The sequence below is a fragment of the Schistocerca cancellata genome, chromosome 9 (assembly GCF_023864275.1).
Source record: "Schistocerca cancellata isolate TAMUIC-IGC-003103 chromosome 9, iqSchCanc2.1, whole genome shotgun sequence".
In the NCBI taxonomy this organism is placed as follows: domain Eukaryota; kingdom Metazoa; phylum Arthropoda; class Insecta; order Orthoptera; family Acrididae; genus Schistocerca; species Schistocerca cancellata.
In genome coordinates this window covers 448,438,956-448,466,367 of record NC_064634.1, presented here as the reverse complement: position 1 = coordinate 448,466,367, position 27,412 = coordinate 448,438,956, and positions in this window count along the sequence as shown.

The window sequence follows — 27,412 nt, the reverse complement described above, 5'->3', positions numbered from 1 at the left end:
TTGCCTTCCGCCCCGGCATGGAGGTGTGGCCTCGTTGTTGGCCGGCCTCGTTGATTTGGCCATTAGGAGGTGTGGCGTGTTGGTGATGTGCTGTAGGGAACAACTGATGGATCCCCGCACGCTATCGCTCGAGGTTCTCCGCCTCTGAAAAGTGTGCCAAGATATCGCTTGGGTTTCCGCACTCGGGAGCTGTAAGGACTGCAGGGCACGCTTTCTGTGTGTTTGCTCTGTCTGGTCTGCGTGGCGGGGTTCGTTTCACCTTACTCCAGCTGTTGTCTATATTTACTGCATGATTCCGTTTTGGCAGGAGTCTAGGTGTCGAGTTTTCTGCTGGTGTGTACCCGGTCGTCGCCACCGTTTTCACGCCCGGGGGGCAGCCGTATCTGTTGGTGTGTTGGTGGGTGTTATTTGGCAGTGTGTGTTTTGCGTGCACCCGGTGTGCTCACGTTCCCTGATTCTGAGTTGAAATTACTGTGGTCAGGCTGGCTCAGTTGCTGGGGTGTGTGTTTTTGGTTTTCTGTCTTGATGGGAACGGCGCGCGCGCCTGTTCCGTTTTGTGATGTGGCAGCCGTCTGATATTTTTGTGCTTGTGCGTGCTTGTTAAGTTGCTAGCAATTGCTTTTAGCCTTGTGCTTACTCATTTTTATTTAAATTGCTGGGCATTGTCATTTGCCTGTTCTTTAACCTTTATTTATTTGTAACGTCATAGTTAGATATAGTGGGAATTAGTGAAATTCGGTGGCAAGAGGAACAAGACTTTTGGTCAGGTGAATACAGGGTTATAAATACAAAATCAAATAAGGGTAATGCAGGAGTAGGTTTAATAATGAATAAAAAAATAGGAGTGCGGTTAAGCTACTACAAACAGCATAGTGAACGCATTATTGTGGCCAAGATAGATACGAAGCTCACACTTACTACAGTAGTACAAGTTTATATGCCAACTAGCTCTGCAGATGAAGAAATTGTATGATGAGATAAAAGAAATTATTCAGGAACTGAAGGGGGACGAAAATTTAATAGTCATGGGTGACTGGAATTCGAGAGTAAGGAAAGGGAGAGCAGGAAACGTAGTAGGTGAATATGGATTGGAGGTAAGAAATGAAAGAGGAAGCCGTCTGGTAGAATTTTGCACAGAGCACAACTTAATCATAGCTAACACTTGGTTCAAGAATCATAAAAGAAGGTTGTATACATGGAAGAATCCTGGAGATACTAGAAGGTATCAGATAGATTATATAATGGTAAAACAGAGATTTAGGAACCAGGTTTTAAATTGTAAGACATTTCCAGGGGCAGATGTGGACTCTGACCACAAGCTATTGGTTATGAACTGTAGATTAAAACTGAAGAAACTGCAAAAAGGTGGGAATTTAAGGAGATGGGACCTGGATAAACTGACTAAACCAGAGGTTGTACAGAGTTTCAGGGAGAGCATAAGGGAACAATTGACAGCAATGAAGTACAGTAGAAGAAGAATGGGCAGCTCTGAGGGATGAAGTACTGATGGCAGCAGAGATCAAGTAGGTAAAAAGACGAGGGCTAGTAGAAATACTTGGGTAACAGAAGAAATATTGAATTGATGAAAGGAGAAAATATAAAAATGCAGTAAATGAAGCAGGCAAAAATGAACACAAACGTCTCAAAAATGAGATCGACAGGAAGTGCAAAATGGGTAAGCAAGAATGGCTAGAGGACAAATGTAAGGATGTAGAGGCTTATCTCACTAGGGGTAAGATAGATACTGCCTACAGGAAAATTAAAGAGACCTTTGGAGAAAAGAGAACCACTTGTATGAATATCAAGAGCTCCGATAGAAACCCAGTTCTAAGCAAAGAAGGGAAAGGAGAAAGGTGGAAGCAGTATATAGAGGGTCTATACAAGGGAGATGTACTTCAGGACAATATTATGGAAATGGAAGAGAATGTAGATGAAGATGAAATGGGAGACACGATACTGTGTGAAGAGTTTGACAGAGCACTGAAAGACCTAAGTCGAAACAAGGCCCCGGGAGTAGACAACAATCCATTGGAACTATTGACAGCCTTGGGAGAGCCAGTCCTGAAAAAACTCTACCATCTGCTGAGCAAGATGTATGAGATAGGCGAAATACCCTCAGACTTCAAGAAGAATATAATAACTCCAATCCCAAAGAAAGCAGGTGTTGACAGCTGTGAACTATCAGTTTAATAAGTCACAGCTGCAAAATACTAACACGAATTCTTTACAGACGAATGGAAATACTGGTAGAAGCCGACCTCGGGGAAGATCAGCTTGGATTCCGTAGAAATAATGGAACACGTGAGGCAATACTGACCTTACGACTTATCATAGAAGAAAGATTAAGGAAAGACACACCTACGTTTCTAGCATTTGTAGACTTAGAGAAAGCTTTTGACAATGTTGACTGGAATACTCTCTTTCAAATTCTAAAGGTGGCAGGGACAAAATACAGGGAGCGAAAGGCTATTTACAATTTGTACAGGAACCAGATGGCAATTATAAGAGTCGAGGGACATGAAAGGGAAGCAGTGGTTGGTAAGGGAGTGAGACAGGGTTGTAGCCTCTCCCCAATGTTATTCAATCTGTATATTGAGCAAGCAGTAAAAGAAACAAAAGAAAAATTCAGAGTAGGTATTAAAATCTATGGAGAAGAAATAAAAACTTTGAGGTTCGCCGACGACACTGTAATTCTGTCAGAGACAGCAAAGGACTTGGAAGAGCAGTTGAACGGAATGGACAGTGTCTAGAAAAGAGGGTATAAGATGATCATCAACAAAAGCAAAACGAGGATAAGGGAATGTAGTCGAATTAAGTCGGGTGATGCTGAGGGAATTAGATTAGGAAATGAGACACTTCAAGTAGTAAATGAGTTTTGCTATTTGGGAAGCAAAATAACTGATGATGGTCAAAGTAGAGAGGATATAAAATGTAGACTGACAATGGCAAGGAAAGCGTTTCTGAAGAAGAGAAATTTGTTAACATCGAGTATAGATTTCTGCGTCAAGTATTTGTATGGAGTGAAGCCATGTATGGAAGTGAAACATGGACGACAAACAGTTTGGACAGGAAGAGAATAGAAGCTTTCGAAATGTGGTGCTACAGAAGTATGGTGAAGGTTAGATGGGTAGATCACGTAACTAATGAGGAGGTATTGAATAGAATTGGGGAGAAGAGGAGCTTGTGGCACAACTTGACTAGAAGAAGGGATCGGTTGGTAGGGCATCAAGAGATCACCAATTTTGTACTGGAGGACAGCGTGGAGGGTAAAAATCATAGAGGAAGACCAAGACATGAATACACTAAGCAGATTCAGAAGGATGTAGGTTGCAGTAGGTACTGGGAGATGAAGAAACTTGCACAGGATGTGGTAGCATGGAGAGGTGCATCAAACCAGTCTCAGGACTGAAGTCCACAACAAAAACAATAACAACAACAACAACAGTGTCAATTAAGCCTAAGACGATGTCCAAGGTGCTAGCAATTGAATTTACCTCGTGTGTACTTAATCCTATTTAAATTCTTGGAAATTGCCATTTGCTTTGTAACACCATAATTCTAATACTCTTCTGATTTATTTTGCTTTTGTTTTATTTAATATTATATCGTTGAGCTTCTGTAAATGTGTTTGTTTGAATTGATAACATAAAATTGTACACTCCTTTCTTGTAAGAACTTTGATGTCATGGTTCGGTTCTATGCAAAGTAGTCTATCTGTGATTTACATTCTTTGTCCCATTTGGAGGGAACAAAACATACTGTATGTAATTGTAATTTTGTGTGAATAATTTTTTTGTAGAAATGTCAATATGTGCAAATGTTCTGTTTTATTTAATGTATTTGGTTACTGTTATGTAAATTGCTGATCCTCACTTAGGGTTCTTAGTTAGTTTGTACGTAAATGGTGTAGTGTTTCCCCTCAGGAACGGAACTGTGTAGCGCGCGCAAATTGTGGTTGGCATAGGTGGAAAAGGTGGAACTGATAGTCAGTCAGGGACGAGACGAGCTACGAGTCGCAGACGAGCTACCAAACTGTGCACTGTCATGTAAATGTTGCATATCGTGCTGGTTCCGAGAGAGGCTTTTCCTCCTGCTTTCCAATGCCTCGGATGGATGGATAAATAGCTGGAACTATTCTGGAATTGGTATCTGTCGTCGCCACCAAGAAATGACAGAGTCCAGCAATTCTGTCTGCGAATCCACCTACCAACATGCAGTTGCCACCACGTTGCCGCTGCCGCAGCCTTACCATGTTTTGACCTGCAAGCGGCCCATGTTGGCTAGAGTTTGAATGTGGCCTGCACTGTTGAAATCAGCAAACTTTCTGTAAGGAAGGAAATGTTGGGCTATGCCGTACATGTATTTATTATTTGAGTTAGTCATGTACGTGTTGTTGTGTTAAGGGTTTTAGGGGATTTTTAATTGAGATACCTTTTGGAAATTTTATCACTCTTTTAAAGAGGGTATAGGAAGGAGTAACTGCTCCTTGTTGAAAAGATCTAATGCGCTTAGGATTTCTTTTACTGCTGTGGCCAGTGGATTTCTGTCATTTGTGTTTTGTTGTTATCCTGTCCAGGACAATCACATGATTGACTCTGCGTAGGTGTATCTTGTTGGTGCTTGCGGTGGTCTCTCTTGTTGGGTTTGTCTTCTTGATTCCAGGTCTGGGTGATTCTGTCTCCTTTGTATAGTGTTGAGAACGTGGTCAGGCCTGGGGTTTTTTGTCTTGTCTGTTGGGTTTTTGTTGATGTCTTTGGCTAGTGCAGTTTTATGATGTTCTGGTGGTGTTCGCAGTCTTTCCATGAGGCGGGGTGCGCTCTTTTACAACTGTAGCAGATCACTGGTTCCGATCTTGGTCTCAGACAGTCTTGGGATTGGTGCGATTCTGCGCACTTTACGCATCGTGGTAGCATGTAACAGAAGTTAGCCATGTGTTCGAATTTTTGACAGTTACGGCATTGGGGTTTCCCTTGTCTGTTTTTGTAGGCTTCAATTACTACACTGGTTTGTAGTATGAAGCACTCGCCACAGATTTTTCTGACTCCTTGCTCTTTGGCAGGGTCACTTGGTATGTGTCAAGGGGTATTAGCTGATTGGTCTCTCTTTTTCTGTGTTTGTATTGGTTATGAACCAAAATCAGTTCACCTAGTCTTTTTAGATCTTCATGTACCTCCTCGGCTGGTATTTGCGGTGGTAGGTATTTGATTACCACTTTTAATGGCTTGTCTTCTTGTGGTTGGTGCGCGAAGTGTGGTATATTTTGTGATTTGACGAAATCGAGTGCTGCCTTGTAGTGTGAAGTAGAGTCGAACTGGTATTGGATCGTTACCCCAAGGTATGTTGTCTGTAGGGATCCATTTAGTTTCTCTTTTAGGGCCTGGTTCAGCTTTAGATTGTCTGCTGTGTGGTGGACTACTATCGGTGGGGCTTTTGTTGTCTCGTAGTTTTTCCACTTTTGGGGGTGTGTTGCATCCTATCGGTGTTTGCGTTCTCTGGTTCTGTTGGTTCCCCTTCTTCTACCAACGGAAGGGCTTTGAACCTGTTTTCGTGTCTTTTTTGCTTCCCTCCGTAGTTCTGTGTCCTGGGAGGTTGAGGGCGTCTGCTCGTCTTGTGTTGGAATCTCCCCTCCCTGTGGTAATGTGTTTTCTTGACTTCGGTTTCCGCCAGGCCCAGCCAGTGTTGCTGGCGGGCGCGGACTGCCGAGAGAGCAGCCGCCACTCTGCGTGCCGCGCCTCCCGCGCTTGTTACCACCAGTCGAGTTAGTGACGTCGAGCTGCACGGACACGCTACTCTGCGGTAGCGCGATCGCAGCGCCCGCGCCGGCCGGCAGCAGTTCGGTGGGGCTTGCCCCGCAGGCCGCCACGCCATCAACTGGACTGCGCAGCTATTGGAGCTACAGACGCTGATTGGGCTCCTTACCCAAGTCACATCTATGCTGACAGAAGTCACGAAACAGCTTGTGCAACTGCCAGCGCTTATTGCCTCCACTGTGGAACTGGCGACCTTCAGAGCTGTCCAGGCAACTCAGGATGCTTCAGCTGCACCACGTCATGGCTAGAGTGCCTTGACTGGACGACCTGCACATCGTTGCATACAACGCGGACAATCTGACACACGATCTGAAGAACTTCAGCACTTCATGATTGACCATAATATTGACATCTGCATGGTCAATGAAACTTTTCTTAAACTGGACATACGAAGCAATATTCCTAATTATTGCTGCTATCGAATGGACAGACCGACTTGGTGTGGAGGCACCGCTATCTTCTTCAAACGTTCCATCAAGCACTATGCTGTCTGGCCGCCCACTACGCAGTTCATCGAAGCGACGGGGGTCCTTGTTGACACCCACACAGGACCCATCACGTTTATCTCAGTGTACCGCAGTCCGCGCCACGTCTTGGACCTGGAAGATGCTCGGGCTCTCCTCTGCCATCCTGGGAAGCTCTTCATTGCCAGGGATCTGAATTCAAAGCATGCTGCCTGGAATTCGCTGAACACCAACGATAGCAGCCGCCGACTCCTCCAGGCTCTCGAAGAAGTCAATGCCTATGCTTGCTGACCCGAGAAGCCTATGTGCTACCCGTCGTCTGGGAGAGCGGATGTGATTGATACAACCATCAGCAAGGGCCTCCTTCAATTCCTCGGCGTCGAAGTGATTCACCAGTTAAACTCGAATCATCTGCCAGTGTTTTTTCGTCTGCGGGTCGCCCAGACACATACCCCAGGACACCTCAACTTACGCAGAACTAAGTCGAATCGATTCCGCGACCATGTGGACTACGCCGTCTCCGTCATGCCCGACGACGAGGAAGTCGCTGAAGACACAATTGACCGCCTCACGGATGCCATCAGTGACGCGCTGCATGTCTCCACCCCACCGCCGAGGCCTCCCGCTCATCGGACGCCTGATCTGGCGCAACCTATCGTCGATATGATCCGCACTAGAAACAGGTTAAATCGGGAATGGCGGATCACTCGTGATGTTTGCTTGAAGGCGAGGATCAACCAGTTACGTCGTGATATTAAGGCAGGAATTGCTGACCACCGCAACCTGCTCTGGGCGAGCAAACTTTGGTCCTTCACGCCGGATCCTTTAGGCTGGCAGTCCCTCCGACAACTGACGAACCGACGCTCCAGGATTCCGCCCTTCACCATCGATGGCAGGACGGCTTACAGCCCACGGAACAAAGCCAACATGATCGTGGACGTGTTTGAGCAGAATTTTCGCTTCCTGGAGGATCGAGTGGACCCCCAGCGCGCTGACACCATACATAGAGACTTCGCTGCCCTCCTTCGAACTGACGATGCTGAAGATGAAGGTAACGTCCCCTGCATCACCCCGGAGGAAGTCCAGGAAGGCATCTGGCAACTTCTGACATCTAAAGCTCCTGACAAGGATGAAATCACGGGTAGGATCCTGAAGCATCTGCCCTGGTCGGCGATCGGCCACCTGGCGGCCTTCTTCAACTTGGTGCTTACCTCTGCAGTCTTCCCCCAGGACTGCAAGCACTCCATTGTCGTCGCGGTACCTAAGCCGGGGGAAAATAGGGCATCGCCCTCCAGTTATCGCCCCATTAGTCTCCTGCTGTATGTGAGCAAGTTATTCGAGCGCCTCCTCCTCCGACGGCTGCAGCGGATCATCCAACAACATGCCATATTACCGCCAAAGCAATTCGGCTTTCGCCACGGTCACTCTACCACTCAGCAAGTCCTTCGCGTGGTAGAGTACATCACCACAGCTTTCAACCGGCGGGAGTTTTGTGGGGCTGTCTTCCTCGATGTCCAGAAAGCCTTCGACAGCATATGGCAAGAGGGTCTGTTGTGGAAACTTCACCACTTCGGCTTCCCGGTCCACCTGGTGAAGCTTATAGCAACTTATCTCCAGGCCGCACTTTTTGTGTTAAGGTGGGTGATGTGCTCTCAATGGCATGACACATTGCAGCAGGAGTTCCCCAGGGCTCCATCCTTGGGCCTGTCTTGTGCACGATATTCACCTCCAATCTTCTGCCGGTGCCTCGTATGGCACCTCCGATCTTCTGACGGTGCCTCACGTGGAGAAGGCTGTATATGCAGACGACACCATGATCTACTCCCGAAGCTGGTGAAAAGAGGTCTTGGTTGCCACAGTGCCTGAAATGCCATTTTGTAACCCAGTCTTCCAGGGCATGTTGGCTTCAATCCTGCTAACACTCAAGCCATCATTTTCGCGTGGAAGTGGACGATGTCCCAACGTCAGTTACACCTTTACAATACCGACCTACTGTGGCAGGTGATGGTGAAATACCTTGGAGTCCTCCTGGACAAGACGCTGACTTTGCAGCTGCACATTGAAGAATTCCGGGCGAAGATCAACTGCCTCTTGGGTGCTACCTACCCTGTTTTAAATGAGCATTCCGCCTTACCCATTGAGAATGGCCTACTTATCTTCTGGGTCTACCTTCGCCCGATTTTTTACTACACCTGCGAGGTCTGGGGAGGAGCAGCCCCCACCTACCATCACAGGCTACAGACGCTGCAAAACAAGGTTCTGCGTCGGATCTATCATGTTGCTGCGAGGTTCCTGCATCAGTACCTACATGACGCCCCAGATGACCTCATGCTGAAGGAAATGCTCTTGAGTAAAACCTTTGTTCATTAGCTGTCAGAAGAAGCCAGCAGAATGTGGGCTCGAGTGCTTGCTACCGCCCAACGTCTGACAGCCTCTGTGGAGCCGCCCCAAACCTGCGCCACAACCACATGCGCCATTCAAACCACCGAGGATGGGGCTACACACAACCACACCACAGTCGGTAACCAGTCGCCACAGCAGCGCCGCAAACGATGGCCAAACTGCAGCTACCGCGCGCTACAGCCTGGGTCGGCCCGCCGAGAATCGCAGTCCCCACCCGAATGCCGCTCCCACAGCCCCAGCCGATGACTCGCCACAATGGCAAAACCTTCGGCAAAATTCCCACACCGTCGCCACGGATGCCCGGCCGGCGCCACAGCAACACAAGCGGAGGCGTGTGGCTATGACGGCCGTGCAAAGGCCCCACCCACCGTCCTCCTCCTGTCGCCCGCCGACATTCATTCACAGCCGTTACTCACAATTTCCGCCACAAAACAAGTAGGCGCCTCCTCCGCCATTCGCTCCTGCACAACATGTACCAACCAATCGAGCGCCGCCCCACGCCACTTAACCTAGCGTAGCCTCTAACCTAACCTAACCTAACCTAACCTAACATGACATAACATAACGTCGGCAGTCGTGACTGCTGAAGCCAGAATCAGTGTGTCTGTAGTTGCGGATGGCGGTTTGCCTCAGGCGGGGGTTAGGTTAAGTTACGTTAGGGTAGGTTACGTTACGTTAGGTTAGGTTAAGGGGACTTGGGTTAGGTTAAGCGTCGAAGTGAGGTCAGGTGGCCACACCTATCTTAGGGCCAGACAAGTTAGGTTAAGGCGCCGAGGTCAGGTTACGTTCACCTTCAGCCGCCACACTTAGGTTAAGGTCGCGACAGTTCGTCGGCACGCCACAACTACAGACGACGTCAAAAGGCACCGACAGTCGACGAAGGAGGGGGAGATACCGAGCGCCAAAAAAAAAGACAAACCACAAAGCGGCCAAAGGTGCGAAACAACAAACCGGACCACCTCGTCGAGCAACCCGCTCACGCAACATGGCTGGCGCCAAAAAGCAACACAACTGCACAGGCGGCAGCACTTTCGCGCCGGGCCAGATGCACATACAACTGTTCAAACAACACACAACGGGCTCGCCGCTCGTTTTGGTCGCAGTCCCACGACAATTTTGCACCATTCACATCGCAAACAGCTCGCCGACCCACCAAAACAAACAACCGACAGCCGACAAAAACCGTGGGACGGGTGGCCGCCGCTTACTGCTTGTGCCGGCGAGCCAGCCCACCGATGCGCACCTTTGACCAGCCGGCAACCGACACACCCACACACCACAACAGTTGATTTTGAAGCTGTCGCTGTAACGCAACAATCTGATAGTGAGCTCCGAGATTTGTTGGCGCAACCATCACGCCTACAACTGCGCCATATTACACTGCCACTGTCAACTGTGCCGCTGTATTGTGATGTCGCCACCAATAAACCGAGTATTTTGTGACTATTGACTTTTGTCAACAGGCAATCGCCTCTTTACATAACTTGTCGCACCCTGGAATACGAGCCACTACCAACATGGTGAAGCGAGCTTTTGCCTGGCCACACATTAACAAAGATTGCAAGCAATATGTGCGACAATGTTTGGCTTGTCAATGGAATAAAGTTAGCCGACACGTTAGGTCCCCTTTTGGCACATTTCTTCATCCGAATCAGAGATTTGATCATCTGATCATCCTACTTAGACCTAGTAGGACCTCTCCCACCATCGGAAGAATACACCTACTGCCTTACAGCCATCGATCGTTTTACACGTTGGCCCGAGGTGTTCCCGATCGCCGTCATCACCGCCGAACTGTCGCGACTGCATTCTTCAGGAGATGGATCGCCCGTTTCGGAGTCCCGTTACAAATCACAACAGACAGTTTGAGTCGTATTTGTTTAAAACACTCACTATCCTACTGGGTACAAGGCGCATTGACCGCCAACTGAAAGTGTGGCTTCGATGTTACGACACACAGCGGTGGACAGAGACGTTGCCCATTGTCCTCGTGGATCTCTGTGCGTTGCTGAAAGAAGACCTGAATGCCACGACTGCAGAACTTGTTTATGGCCAGCCGATACGACTCCCGGCGAGTTCTTTGCTAATGTGCCACACAACGGCATTGACACTTCAGATTTTGTACAAAAGCTGCGTGCAAAAATCTGGCAACTACGCCCCGTTGCTCCGAGGGATCACCAGATTCGTCGGCCATTTGTGTTCGACGAGCAACGGGAATGCCAACGGGAATGACGCAGTACCAAAGCCGCTGCAGCCACCCTACGACGGATCTTATCGTGTCATCAGTAGGGAGGACAAGACAGTCAATGTCGATGTGATGGGTACACCAACCACCGTCTCCGTCGACAGGCTCAAACCAGCTTTCCGCACTCTCTACACACACACACACACACACACACACACACACACACACACACACACACACACTAAGAACGTGACCGAAGCTCCAACCACTCCACTGCACGTCACAGATCAGCCTCAATGGACGTCTGAGGCTACCTCTAATGCGCCATCGGCAGCCTGAGCACCACTCGCTTTGACCCGGTCCGGACGACGTGTCCGTTTCAACACAAAGTACTGTTGACAAATGGTTCAAATGGCTCTGAGCACTATGGGACTTACAGCTGTGGTCATCAGTCCCCTAGAACTTAGAACTACTTAAACCTACCTAACCTAAGGACATCACACACATCCATGCCCGAGGCAGGATTCGAACCTGCGACGGTAGCGGTCTCACGGTTCCAGACTGTAGCGCCTACAACCGCTCGGCCACCCCGGCCGGCTATCGTTGACACTAAGGTGGGAGTCGTGAAGTGCAGTGTTACGTGCAAGGGAATGCTGTGTGCGAGTGATTGCCATTTGTAATTATTGTCTTTGGCGCAGTCTCTGACTTATTGTTTTCTCTATGATTTCTCTATGATGGATGTTCTTTGGTGTTATTTTGGTAGTAAACCAATGTATGAGTTGCGGTGTGTTTTTATGTTGCAATTACGTGAGTACACATAATCTCGCAACATGCTAATTTTTGCTTCTGCCTTGCAACTTCTGGCGAATTGGAAGCAAGAAATGGTATACCTACTTAATTACGACTATTGTTAGTAGATGCTTAAAATATGTTTAATAATCTTTACTTTCATGCGGTTAAATGTTTGTTTTCGTATTTTGTTTAGTGGCCTTACCTCCATAACCTAAACCATGTACCTGGGGCGGAATGGGGAAGTACCTCATTCTGCCCCACTGAATTTTTAACAAAGAGATCTTTTTTATTAGGCTCCTAATCTATTTTGCTTTCGATTTCAGATGGTTCGAGTATATAAGAGAAAAACAATTAGGCAGTCATGGTCTACTGGAGACACGAACAATGCTGTGGTGGCAGTTAATTCTGGCCATTGTGGGTAGTTGAAGGCTTCAAACCAATTTCACGTTTCCCGAACTACTCTGGAAAGATATGTTAAAAAAAGAAGGGAAAGCCCTGACTACAAAATTGTTAAAATGGCTGGAAAGTTTAAAAACGAACTTGATCTCGTTAAGTAATTAAAAAATATGGAGGCTAGGTTATTTGGCTTAAAAATCGAAGACTTGCGTAACCTAGCTTATCAGTTGCCTGTAAGAAATGGCATTGTTCATAAATGAATTGCAGGCGAAGATTGAACCAACGGATTCCTTAAAAGACCTCCTGCTTCATCTGTTCGTAAACCCGAACCAACATCTGGTGCAACAGCCATGGGTTTTAATAAAGTAGCTGTCGGTTGGTTTTTTTCGTTACTAAAAAATGTAATTGACGAACACAAACTAATGGCTAGTCAAATATTTAATTATGATGAAACAGGCGTTTCGGTTAACCCTAAAAACCAATCATAGATGACAGCTTGTAATGGGAAACATCAAGTAGGATCGTTAACATCTGCAGAAAGGGGGCCAAACTGTAACCTGCCTCATTTGTATGTCAGCGAGAGAAGCTTACATGTCTCCAATACCTATTTTTCCACGAAAGAAGAAGCAGAAATAATCTGAGTTAGAACTGCCACCAGGAGGTCGGGCTGAGATCCACAGCACCGGATGGATGACCACTGTGTCGTTCTTTGTATGGTTTCGAAAATTTGTGGAATTTTCTAAGGCATCAAAGGCTTAATAAGAGAAACATCAAGCGGCTGAAGTCTGTGAGAGCAATGTGGTGGTAAACATAGCAACGAAACGCCACTCTCCCTCACGTAGTCTATAACGTCAATGTTCTTGGTATGTGCTGACTGGCCATCTAATATATGAAGAACTGGGAAGTCTTTTAAGTCTTCATAATAGTGATGAGCTTCGAAAATGGCTACGAAACAACACAGGGAAAGTTTTAACTCTTTCAAATTTCAACGTTTTTTGGTTCAGCTTTCATCAAACGTGCAACAATGCAAACCGCTATTAAAGATTTGAAGCTACTGGAATATGGCCCACGGACCCATTCATATTCAACGATGCAGATTTCCTCCCGGCGGACACAACTGACATCGGACTTGATAGGCAGTCAGATAAAGAGGTTATTATATCTGGAGCTGAACAATTGGAATTGCCTTCACCTAGCACACCAGCTAAAAAAGATGACGCCAACGGGTTGCATGATCAAGCTCGCGAGATTTCAGTGAATAGTAACAATGAACTGCCGCCTAAGAATGACAAAGTTATTGAGGCTAATTGTTCTAGTCCTGGGTGCTCTTGGATGACATATGAAATGAGGAGGCCGTGTTGTCAGTATCCACCTGAAATTCTGATGTCCTTGCCAAAAGTTAACGAAAGCACGAAAAGAGCGAAACGGAAGAGGGGGAAGACCGTTGTTTTAAATGATTCACCCTACAAAAAAAGAGTTAGAAGCCATTAGTAAGGAAAAAGAGGAAAAGAACTTCGCCAAAGAAGAAAGAGCAAAGAAAAAGGTATTTGTGAAAGAGAATAAAATTAAGAATTCAAAAAAGAAAGGAAAGGGCCTGAAGATTAGTGAAAAATAAAAAAGGAGAGAGCATCCAATAGGAACGAGAGTGATTATGAGCAAAGTTCTGACTGTGAATGTTTATATTGTTTAGAGTTTTATTCAAAATCAGTTGGAGGTTGGGTCGCTTGTTCCACGTGCAAAAAAATGGACGCACGATTCTTGTGCACGAATAGATAGCGAAGATGATGAGTCTCTCCTCGTGTGTGAATTTTGTGAATAGCCTTAAGAAAAGGATGCAATACATGAAAACTGTAGTTTGACATTAACATTCACTTTAAACTAAATAAATACCGAGCAAGCCAATATTTTCTGCATTTCGGATAATTTTAAACATTTTAATCGCTTTTACTTACCACCACTATCTGCCCCGTGCACAGGCCAGAATGTGGCAAACGATATACCTTTCTGTTTTTGAGTGAAAAAAATATTCTTTGATTTTATGGAAATGTACTTGTATTTTTGTGATTAATACATCAAATGTGTTCATATTATACTTGGTAACACTCTTTTAACCCTGGAATGGTACCCTTCGTCGATGCGACGAATAAGCAAGGATGTTTACTGTACTGAGCCACGGTACCACTGCCTAGCGTCGTGCGCGCTCAGCTATGCTTCGAGTGATTAGTAGTCTACGCGACCTTGGCACGAGCAGTCGGCGGCACGCAGCCCCTGGTGAGTTTCCTTCAACAGTTTAGATTCCGGTTCGTCGATACGACGAATGAGTAGCAGTAAGAGAAGAAACCGTATTCGCTAGAGCAACTAATCGGTAGCATTACAGAATAAAATTCCTTCGTTGATATGACGAAGGGGTTGCAGTAACAGCGCACATTTACTAGAAGTAGTGTAGTTCCATTAGTAAATTCGTCACATATTTTGGTAGTAATAACACACTTGATTTTATCTGTAGAACATGGCTTCGAGTACAAGATGCTTGGATCATGACGAAATTAGAGCACTTTTAGAAGAATATTTGGGCGACGTGCGTCGTCGGAGGAAGAGGAGTCTGAAGATGATTTGTTGAACATGTCAGAAGAGGCCGACCCTAACTATGAGCCTTCCTCGAATTCAGAGTCAGATGGAGATTACACCAATCGTCGACCCATCGACGACGTGGAACAGGAAATTGCAAACCACATCATTCAGGCCTCAACCTCAACTTCTGATTCCATGTACAAAAACAAACGAACAGGGCGTTATAAAAAAGGGTATCTGAAACTAACAGCTCAACCATTACATCACCTCTTGTGTCACCTGAGAAGAGTGAGATTCTTAGTACCTGGAAAGGTGGTAGCTACAGCTGGAAGACAATACCTATCAAACAACCGGCTAAAACGCCGAAGAGGAATGTGATTCACTTCACTCCAGGCCCTGCAGGTCACGCGAAAAATTCACAAAGTCCACGTCAGTGCTTTCATTTATTGTTTATTTCAAATATGTTGAACTCAATGATTACTTACACCAACGATGAAATAAAAACACAACGTTCTCAATAGAAAGATTCGCCTAGCTTCACAAAATAAGTAACAAATGCTGAATTCGAATCCCTGCTTGGATTGGTTGTGATGAGTGCTGCTAAAAGAGATAATCACATCATCAAGATTCAAGTTTCTCATAAATTGCTTGCGATTCGATGTCAAATAAACGAGAGCAGAAAGGCGAAAGAAAGACAGATTGGCCCTCTTGTCTGCCATATGGGACCCATTCCTTATAAAATGTAAAAGCAACCACAGATCAAGCCCTTTTGTTACTATTGACGAGCAGCTGGTTGCATTTCGAGGCCGTTGTCCTTTCAAGATGTACCTTGCATCGAAACCAAATAAGTACGGCGTTAAAATTTTCATGATACGCAATCATTCAACAAGCTACATGTTCAATGCTGAAATAAACACCGGCAAAACAACGTTCCCAAGAGAAATGTCCTTTGGCGAATTCATGACTACTAAACTTGTGGAGCCTCTGAGCAATTCTAACCGTAACTTGGCGTGTGAAAACTGGTGAGTAAGGTCTTCGCAAGAGGTATGCTACTGAACCAGTCATGGAATAACTATGCTTGGGACAATAAAAAAAAGCGAGAACTACCGAAGTGTTTTAAAGATCCCAATTTCATGAATAGGGGCCCCAGCTCAAGCTGCTTCTTGTTTTCCGAGGGCGTCACCGCAGTTTCGTTCAAACCAACCAGGAATAATAAAATGCTTATTCGTATTTCTACGATGCATTATGACAACAGCATAAATGAAGAAACTGGCAGACCACAAATTGTAATGAATTATAATTCTACAAAAGGAGCAGTGGATACCTTGGACCAAGTGTGCAGTAATATGAATTGTGGTAGAAAAACTACACGTTGTCCCCTCCCCCTCTACTATAGCATAGTGAACATAGCTATTCACAACTCCTATGTCATCTATGTTGCCAATCTTCCGAATAACCAAAGAGCACCAACAAAGTTTGCATTCGCCATGACATTGGCTGACGAACTGATGTCGCCCTGGATGCACATTCGACTCACACAACCAGTCCCACGATTATACAACAGTATGAAACGCAGATGCCTGAATGTGATGCAACCACCTGATAATAGCCACCAACAACATATCCAACAAACTAGTCGTTTTCATGGCGATAGAAAAATATGTGCATACGGTCCTTACAAAGAACGAAGAATGACAAAATCAATATGCGAAAAGTGCAATAAAAATATTTGTGGGGATCACAAACACATGCTTTGTGGAGATTGTTTGGCTTCTTTGAGAGCTGTGTGTGTGTGTGTGTGTGTGTGTGTGTGTGTGTGTGTGTGTGTGCTCGTAATTTACCGAGACTGATTGGCTGTAGTAGTATGTAACGTACACGTTCAAAAGCATTTATTTACTGATCTTCAATTCACGAACATGCATGGTGAGGAGCCCCTGAAGAATAGGTGTTTCTTTTTGTTTCTAAATCTCTGTATATTAATGTATTACTTTTATTCTTACAGTATTACTCTGATTGTTACAGTGGAATCCAGTGGCACCGACTTGGGGGGGGGGGGGGGCGGCGGCAAGATACTTTGTGCCGCCCCCCCCCCAATAGTTAAAAGCAGTGGCCTGGCTCCCCCCCCCCTCCCCCCAATATTCAAACATGCATTTCTCACCGCTCTCTCCCCCTTCCTCATCCTTTAGTGTGGTTCAGAGTCATCGCTGAGTCTATTGGCGTGTAACACATCATAAAACGTATCCTTATCATCGTACTTGACTGTAATGGACACAGCTTCGCTTTCGCTCCACGTGAAACAGAATCTCAGGAGGGTCAAGTAAATTCGGAAGAATATATGGTGTAATGTATGAATGCAGAGTCTCGCGGCGATAACATTGAATAAAATGTTCTCGGGTTTCCAACCTCGTCAGTTGGTTAAAACTACACGAGCTTTCGGCCAAGCTCTCCTTGGCCATTGTCAAGTGTTATGACTGCCAGTGGGCTGTTGGTGCGCCCTTATATACGCTAGCTGCCGGCTGTGACGTCACTGGTGCCCGTGACATTGCCATATATGGGCATGTTTTGAGTCGGCGTTCGATGTGCCCTCTTGAACCACGCGATCGCCGGATCCCACGCAGCGCTGAGCTGCAAGCCACCGTCTCTATTCAGGGTGTTTGTGGTAATTTTTATTTCAATAGCTTCCTGTATTAAACTGTCCCAGAAGCCGTTAGTGCGAGCCACGACAGAGGTATCGTCAAATTTTATGTGGTGACCGTTTTCTAACGCATGATCAGCTAACGCAGATTTCTCTGGATAGCGTAGGCGATAATACCTCTCATGTTCTTTCCTGCGTTGTTCCACAGTGCGCACTGTTTGTCCGATGTACTTCTGGCTACACTCACAAGGTATTTCGTAAACTCCAGGTGTTCTGAGACCTACAGCGTCTTTAACTGGTCTCAGTAATTGACAGATTTTCGTTGGAGGCCTGAAGATCGATTTGATCTTGTGTCTTTTCAACAGGCGGCTTATCTTGCCCGACACAGAGTCACAGAAAGGCAGCAAAGCAAGTTTGTTTTCCTGCTCTTGGTCGGTGGTGGTCTTATTCTGATATTTCCGAGAAACCACTTCTTTCACTTGATGGGTGCTGTAGCCGTTATTCCTGAAAGCCTTGCGTAGGTGGCTCAGTTCGTGGGGCAGGTTGTCGTCGTCTGATATTACTCTTGCACGATGCACCAATGTTTGCAATACTGTGCGCTTCTGTGCTGGATGATGATGGCTGGTGGCGTGCAGGTACAGCTCTGTGTGGGTGGGTTTTCTGTAGACGCTGTGGCCAAGGCAGCCATTTCGTTTACGGTGGACAAGGACGTCGAGGAAGTTCAATGCATTATCTTTTTCCACCTCCATGGTGAACTGCATATTACTTTTGATGCCATTGAGGTGTTCCAAAAACTCGTCTAATTTCTCGCGTCCGTGTGGCCAAATGACGAACGTGTCAACGTATCGAAAGAAACACTTAGGCTTCAATGGCGCAGTATCCATGGCAACATGCTCAAAATTCTCCATGAAGAGATTTGCAACAGCTGGAGCCAACGGGCTACCCATTGCTACGCCGTCTGTGTCATCGTAATACTGGCCGTTTTACACGAAGTAGGATGACGTAAGAGTGTGCCTAAATAGCTCGACCACGTCACTTACAAAGTACTGGGAAATTAGATCCAGAGAATCTTTGATAGGCACATTCGAAAACAGCGCCACTACATCAAAACTGACCATATATCGTCCTCACTAAGGTGTAGACGGTTGATTCTGCTGATAAATTCTGCTGAGTTCTTTATATGATGTTCGCAGTGTCCCACATGTGGAGCGAGGAGCTTGGCCAAGTACTTCGCCAGCTTGTATGTTGGAGAACCTATTGTGGACACAATAAGGCGAAATGGCGTCCCGTCCTTGTGTATCTTCGGTAAACCATAAGCAGTAGGTGGTCTAGGCGCCTGTGGGAGAAAATTCTTAACCACAATGTCTTCCACTGAAGATCGCTTAAGAAGTTCTCATGTTATTCTTACTATTCTTGATGTCGGGTCGCGTGGCAGCTTCCGATAATTATCTTCGTTCAGTAGCGCACAGACCTTCGTATCATAGTCCTCGAACTCCGTAATTACGGCAGCATTGCCCTATCAGCTGGAAGTACCACAATGCTTTCATCATTACGTAGTGCTCGAAGGCCGTTGCGCTCAGCTCTGGTCATGTTGGATGCTGGTAACTTCGCCTTTGTCAGTATACGGCTGGTTTCTCGCCGTATTTCGTCCGCTGTTTCATGTGGGAGCTTGTGGACTGCCTGTTCAACACCGCTTATTATTTCACAGACAGGAATGTCCTGCGGTGAAGGTGCGAAATTAAGTCCTTTCTTAAGTGCCGACATTGCACCCGCGTCTATATGTCTCGCCTTCAAGTTGATGACGGTGCGTTCTGAAGATCTGTGGTCGGCACCATGTTGTTGCGAAAGGCGGCCGAACTTTCCTTTCTGCTTGTCTGTAGTTCGTTTCTGTGCTGACGTCTGTTGAGAAACCTGGAGTTTACGAAATACCTTGTGAGTGTGGCCAGAAGTACATCGGACAAACAGTGCGCACTGTGGAACAACGCAGGAAAGAACATGAGAGGTATTATCGCCTACGCTATCCAGAGAAATCTGCGTTAGCTGATCATGCGTTAGAAAACGGTCACCACATAAAATTTGACGATACCTCTGTCGTGGCTAGCACTAACGGCTTCTGGGACAGTTTAATACAGGAAGCTATTGAAATAAAAATTACCACAACTACCCTGAATAGAGACGGTGGCTTTCAGCTCAGCGCTGCGTGGGATCCGGCGATCGCGCGGTTGAAGAGGGCACATCGAACGCCGACTCAAAACATGCCCATATATGGCAATGCCACGGGCACCAGTGACGTCACAGCCGGCAGCTATCTTTTTTTTTTTTTGGTGTGTTGTGCGATGGCAAGGGTACTACCTCCGGAGGAGGTTGGCCCCTCAAGTGTGCGGGGTAGGTTTGCTCAGTGGGGACACCATTTATTTAACACAAATGGGACACCTTGTTTTCGTTGGAGAGCCTTTGGGCGCAGTATATCGGTCCTTTAGGCCCACATTCTTGGTATTTTTATATTTTGTTGAATCTTCGTTGTTCTGATTGACCTGTTCTGTTGATTTTTACCTCTCTTAGTTGTCTTGCAGGATGGAGAGTGGCACTCTTATTTTTTGCCAGTGGGCTGGTTGTACCGTTGCTAGATCCTGTAATTGTTGCGTGGTAGGTCTGAGCCTTTGAATTTTCTCGATTAGTCTTCTTGTTGTCGTGATGATTTGAGTGTCGACGGTCGGCATATTAAGTTCTTCATGTATGCGATTTGTTCTTGTCCACCATGGCGCATTAAGGATTAGCTTTAGGCATCTGTTTTGCAATGTTTGTAGTGGTTTCCTATTTGTTCTGCTTGTTATGCCCCACGACGAGCAGCCGTAGAGCATCATGGGTATTACTATTGCTTTGTATATGTTTAGTTTAGTGCGTTGGAACATTTCCTTGCTGGCCAAGAGAGGGTAAATTGCATGAATGGTTCTTGATATTCGTAGACGTTTCTGTTCTATATGCTGCTTGAATAGCATTTTGTTGTCTATTGTTACTCCAAGGTATTTAACAGATGTTGTCCAAGGTATTCGTGTTCCGTGTAGCTCAATTTGGTCGTGGATCTGTGGTCGACGGCGTGTGAATAGTATGGCAACTGTCTTTTCCGGGTTTAGTTTGATCCTGTTTCGTTTGGCCCATTTTTCTGTGAGGTCCACTTGTTGTTGAAGTCTGCTTATTGTCGTTGTTAGTCGTCGGTGTGTTTCTAGGAGTGCCGTGTCGTCTGCAAATTGTGCTATTATTGAAGTTTCTGTTTTTGGTATGTCATTGACGTATACTGTGAACAGGGTCGGGGAAAGCACCGAACCCTGCGGTATTCCTTCCTGTAATGTTTTTTGAGCTGATCGTTTGTTATCGATCTGGACAAAACATCTTCGATCATGTAAGAAACTGTCAATCATTTTTATGTAACATTCGGGTATGTCAGTGTGGTCTTTTAATTTTGTAATGAGGTTATCTTTCCACACTTTGTCATATGCCTTTTCAACATCTAGGAATATTGCGGCTGTATATCTTGAGAGGTTCATGTTTTTGGTAATGTGTTCTGTTATGCGTAAGATCTGGAGTTCTGCTGATAGTTTTTCTTGAAAAGCGAATTGTTCTTGACGGATAATGTTGCCGTCGAGTAAAGGTTGTCTGATTCTTGGTAGCAGGATTCGTTCTAAGAGCTTGGACATCGTTGGGAGTAAACTTATCGGTCTATAGTTTTGCGGTTGCTTCAGGTCTTTTCCGGGTTTAGGTATCGGTACTATTTTTGAAATCTTCCATGCTTGAGGAAAGTAGTGGTTGATTAGGCAGGCGTTGATAATTCTGGTTAGCAGGACAAGAGGTTTTCTTGGCAGGTTCTGGAGATGAATGTTGGATATGAGGTCCGGTCCAGGAGCGGAGTTTGTTCCAAGTCGGTTTATAATTGTTTTTATTTCAGCTGGAGTGGTTAGTTCTGGTAGATCGCGCGGAGGTGTCTGGCGTATATTCTGGGCTGTAGTCGTTACATGTTGCTGATATTGTAAAATGTCGGGTTGTAGGTTTCCAAGAGGATCTATTGTATTTTGTTGTTCATATGTAGCTGCGAAAAGTTCTGCCTGGCTAAAGGCGTCAAAGATGAGATTGTTGTTGTGTAGTAATGCCGGTTTGTGTGATTTCGTGCGTCGCAGATTTTTAATTAGTTTCCAGTCGTCTGTATTTCGGAGTTGTAGAGTGCTCATGCGGTCTTCCCAGACTTCGGCTCTCCATTCCTGAACTCGGTGATGGATTTGCTTTTTGAGTCTGTTTAACTCTCTTCTGTCTTCCGGATTTCGAGTGTGGAGCCAGCGGCGTCTAGCTGCGTTTTTAAGGTATTTTAGATCTTGTATGAGTGGTGGTAGCTTGTGAGTGTTTGGTTCGGGAAATATTGTAGTTGCAGAAGCTTTTTTATATGCTGTTTTAATTTTGTCTGTTAACAATCCGATAGCTTCTTCTATTTGTTGTGTGGTAGTTAGGTCCAATGTGGGACGAATGTTGTTATTTAGCCATCTTTGAAACTGGTCCCAATTGATAATGGTTTTGTGTCGTGAGGGAGGCGGTTCAATTGCATTTCCGATGTGGCCGATTACTGGTAGGTGGTCAGATGTGAGGTCTTGCAGAGTTCGGAGATGTAGGTCAGGATCGAGGTTCTTGGTTATACAGATGTCCAGGACGTCGGGTTGCTGGCGGTGATTGAATGGGATGTGGGTGACGTCTTGAGGAGCGGAAATTACGGCGTTCAGTCTTCCTTGTAAGTTGTAAAGTGTGTTTCCACGTGCATTGTTCCGTCGTGAGTTCCAGGCAGTGTTTTTAGCATTTAAATCGCCGGCCAGTAAAATTTTGTTGTTATTGTCGAAAATCTGCAGTAAGTCATTTTCTTCGAGTGTAACCCTGGGGCTGAGGTATGCAGCCACCAGGGTTATTTTTCCTTGTGTTGTTTCAATTTTTACTATTGTGGCTTCTAATGATGTCATCTGTGGCGTGATTTCCGGGTTGTGTCGAATATGAGATCGAATGAAGATGGCTGTTCCGCCTCCCTGTCGGTTTGTTCTGTCTGTTCGGTGGCATACCATATTTCGAAGTTTGAATGATTGTGATGGGCGTAAATGAGTTTCAGTGACGAATAGTATGTCGATCTTGTTGTCTTCAATGAACTCGTTTAGTAAGTCTGCTTTGTTGTGAATCCCTGCTGCATTAAAATTACAAAATCGGAGGTTTTGGTTCCTGGTGGGTCTAATTTCCATTGTCGGTTGCAAAGAATTTCGTGATTCCACCGACAATTGCCATTACTTTAGATACTAAGTCTGGTGCTGTCATGAATTCTTGAAATGTGGTGGTAATGATTGAAATGATGTTGGTGCGCTGTGAGTTTTTCCAGAAGTTTGTTATTTGGTTTAGGAAGTCGAGGAAGGAAGCAGGTCCGGTTGATTGGCTAGAGGTTGAATTCGCTGTCTGATGAGGCTGGGTGGTTGAAGATGATTCCTGATGTGTCTGTAGATTAGCCCATGTTCTTCGTCCTCTGCGGCTAGCTTCGGCTGGAGTTGGCATCGGTGTTTGTTTTATGGCTGGTTGAATTGTTGCTACTGCAGGAGTGGTGGTTCTTGGTCGTTGTGCGTTGTAAATTCGGATTGCTTTCTGGAACTCTTCGCAGCCGCGAAAAGATGCGGGGTGGCCGTCTTGTTTGCAATTAACGCAATGTGAGGTGGCGTTAATTGGGAGGCTACAGTCTCGTGCTCTATGTGCCCCACCGCAGCGGACACAGCGAGTAGGCATGGAGCAATAGTTTGCTGTGTGGAAGAATCCCTGGCACTCCTTACATTGCGGTGGGCCGTCTTTGTTTTGGTATGATTCGACTGTTACTTTCGTGTCAAGGATGTATCGGACGTGGTAGATGGCGTCATTTTCTGGTTTGCGGTCAAGCGTTACACAGAATACATCCATGGGTCTGAGTTGTTTCGTGTTGTTGTCTCTTTTCTTGTATTGGTGGACGTTGCGTGGCCTAAAGCTGAGGTCTCGTAAGTCTTTTTCTACTTCTGCTTCTGTGATTGTTTCTGGTAAACCTTTGATTACTACTTTTAAATGTCGTTCTTCCTGTGGTTGATGCGTGAAGTTGGCAATGTTGTGGTGCTGGAAAAAGTCGAGTGCTGTCCTTTGGTCTTTCAATGAATCAAAATGATACTTGATAGTGTCTCCTCTGTAGATCACCTGTATTGGCCCGTCCATGTGTTTCTTCAGTGCGGCATTGAGCGTGAGGTAATGTCCCTTGTATTGAATAGTGATAGGCGGGATTCTTGGTTTTCTGGGCGTAGCTTGAGGAGCAGTTGATGATGATGGAGTTGGATGGGTTGCAGGTGCTGGATTTACATTGCTATTGCTTCGTTGAGGTGGAGGTGAGAGAGGTTCGAATCTGTTTTCTGTCTGGATGGAGAATTGTTTGTGCGGTGCTGTGTCATCTTCTGTGTTCTTTCTCTTCGCTGTTTTACGTGGGGGCGGGGTTTGGAATTGCCCTTCCCCATCGTCTTGTTCCATCTCTTCTGTTTCGGATATTTCAGATTCAGAAGAGCGGTAATATTGTGAGTAGTTGTCGTCATATGTTTGATTGGTGTCTTCATTGGTGTCGCCATTTGCTGAGTTTGAATCTGTGTCCGGACGTGGTGCGTCGTGATTGGTTGGTTTGTCGTTACAGAGAGTCGCCATGTTGCTGTCTACTTGTGCCTGTTGTAATTTTCGGATCTGATGTCTGAGTGCTTGTTCCATTTCTGTTTCTTGTGTGGTGTTTGTATTTGGCTCAGACCTACCCGCGTGCTCTGCCTCAGCCCTAGTGCTAAGTCTTTGCCTCGAAGGCCGCGGACGTACAGCGCGCGGGGGGCCGGCCTGCTCTCGGTCGGGCCCCCGTGTCTGAGGCCCTGGGTCTTCATCATTCCCTGGACTACTCATTTCTAGCCCCGGCTATTCCAGGGACGTTCTCCTGTTCCTATTGCGCCCTGTCACCCTGACAACACGACAATTTCGCGCTACGATCACCAGGTGCGAAGTAATAACGCCGCCCCTTAGTGAACGTCACACAGCGACCGCTGCTCGGAGACCGATGAGCTATCGTATATAAGGGCGCACCAACAGCCCACTGGCACCAGAGTAGGGTAATCTCCGTACCAGGGCCGGTGGCGCAGCCCCGATACCCGCGTACGTGTAGATCAGGCCAAATCAGCCCACAGCTACCCTACGGTGTCAACAAGTGGGACTGAGCTGGGACAATCACTGGTGCGACCACACACACCACACACGACCACAGATGATCGAGGTGGGACCACCCACTCCCGATCGCCCCCCCGCGACTCTGACGGCGGAGCAGAAGCAGCTACACCAATGACTGACACCCGCACGGTGACTTACGTCGTGGAAAATCTTCCCCACGATATCACACAGAAATCAATGGCAGCTAAGATAAACTCATTTGTAGAGTATGCGGTCAGGTCAGAGATTAGGTCTCTGAATGTTATAAGAAATGGGAGGGCCTACATCAACTCCACCACTAGAGGGCGGGAGGACTACCTCCAAAGGATCTTCCGACACCACATAGTGTCCTCAGTAACAGTGCGCCCAGACAGAGTACGCGAACCGAGACAGCCCATGCAAAGGTCTCGAAAGCCACCCCTCAGCGCCGTCATTAAAAAAGTGCCGCTAGATGTAGAGGCTAGTGACGTAATCCAACAGCTGCGCGAACAGGGCCTCGATGTAGAGAGGGCTTGGCGTATTACTTCAAGAGAGAGGCAAGCTCCCACTAGAAACTTTCGAATAATATCGCGTAATCAAGAAACGATAGATACCATACTCACAAATGGCGTCGTCATTGATTACGCAAAAAAAGAGGCGGAACCCTCCAAACTTCCTCCACCGCAGCCAGCGCAGTGCGGGCAGTGCCTGGGCTTTGATCACTCCACAGTGAACTGCAAGGCGCAGGCAAAGTGTCCGCAGTGCGGAGGCAACCACAAACTTACCCGGTGTGACGTTAAAAACCCGGAGAAGTGTGCTAACTGTGAAGGCGACCACTCGGCCTTATCTTATAAGTGCCCCAAACGTCCTAAAATCGCCGAAAAAGAAGAGCTACGTGCACCGATAAAAATCATGGACGAACCTACACCCGTCCCACCTACAGAAGAACTACAGCAGGAAATGGTCCTGAAGAATGACTTCCTCCGAACCCTCACTGGAGCACTCGTCAGTCTGTTCCAGGACCGGCGAGAAGAAATTGTAAAAACAGTGAACCAGGTGTCGCAGCAAATCTTACATAAGAGCATAAAGGCGACCCAGTCAGGAGTCTGCCTCCATGTAACGGTGGCAGACAGGGTCAGTCCGGCAACACAACTGGACATAACACACAACCCACAATCACCTACACAACCACAGACACCTACCACACAAACATCCCAACCCCTACAAACACCTACACAACACCAGACACCCACCACACAAACGCCCCAACCGCAACACGCACCCGCACGCACACAAAACACACCACATCCACACACTTCCAGAAACAAAACTTACTAAAACCCTAGTCGCGGTACGAACATGGCCGACCACCAACAGCAGTTAAATCTCCTCTTCGCCAACGCGAGAGGAGTCAAAGACAGGAGAACACTACTCACGCACACACTATTGCGCAACAACATACACGTGGCCGGCATCGCCGAAACGTGGCTGTCTTAGGGGAAGCAGTGCAATATACCGAAGTTTAACTGCTTCCGCAAGGACAGAGACAGAGACGGTAGAGGCGGCGTCGCGCTATACGTGCGCAATACGATAGCGGCTACGGAAGTCCCTCCCCCCGCACAGCTTGGAGACACAGAGATCGTCATGGTCAAACTAAAGGGCCACAACGCAAGGACCGTAACAATTGCATGTTTGTATAACCCTCCTAATATCCCTCTCCCGATCCACGCGATACGACACCTTATGACGAAAGACAGATTCATCTTACTAGCTGACCTGAATGCGCGACACGAGAGACTTGGTGACCACAACACAAACCACAACGGACAAATCCTCTTTGACCTTCTGACGACCGAACCTATAGACCGCCTCCCCATCTACCAACCCACTTTTATAGGCCACCAAGGAAGGTCAGCGCCCGATCATGTCCTATACAGCCCTACCATGAGTGACTCAATAGCCAATGCGGAAGTCGGCAACTCAATAACAAGTGACCACCTCCCCATCCTCTTTTCCACAAATGCAATAGCCCCACCGAATCCTCCACCAATCAGACGAACTATACGACAGTACTCAAACGCCGACTGGAATAAGTACAAAGACGTCCTCGAACAAGAATTATCCATCCCCATGACCGTGAGAGACCCCCACGACCTGGAACTTGCCACGACTAAAATAGAATCAGCCTTTAAACACGCAATAGACGAAGCCATACCGCAAATCACCATAGACAACTGGAAACCTACTATCCCCCGAGAAGCTCTCGACCTAATACAACGGAAAAGACGACTACAAAGAGAGATGAGACGAACCAACAACCCGAACTTACGACAAACCTGGAACCGACTGAACAATCGCGTCAAACAAAATCATCTCGACACATCGACAAAGACAGTGGGAAGAAACATGCGAGAGACTAAATTACAGAAACGGAGGACAATTTTGGAAACGATTTAAAACACTGACGGGACAAAGAGCGACAACTACCACCACACTAATTACAAACAACGAGCCGACGACAGACCCACAACAACAAGCCGACATCTACAAAGACGTGTTAGAAGACGTATACTCCTTCCCACATGACAACAACTCCGACGAGGCTTTCAGACGAACGGTAGAACTCCGACTCCCACAACTACTTAACACACACACAGTAGAAACCGAAAACGAAAACTCCGTAACTAAACCGATTACTGACAAAGAAATAATGGACGCGATACTAACGGGACGGAACTCAGCGCCAGGCCTAAACGACATACGACGAATTCACCTACAAAAGGCACCTCTCCTTACACTCATCCCTATCCTATCCCTCATAATCAATTATTGCATCAGTACAGAGACCATCCCAACTGCCTGGAAAACAAGCAAGACGATCATGATCCCTAAACCAGACAAACTAAGAACAGACCCACGATCC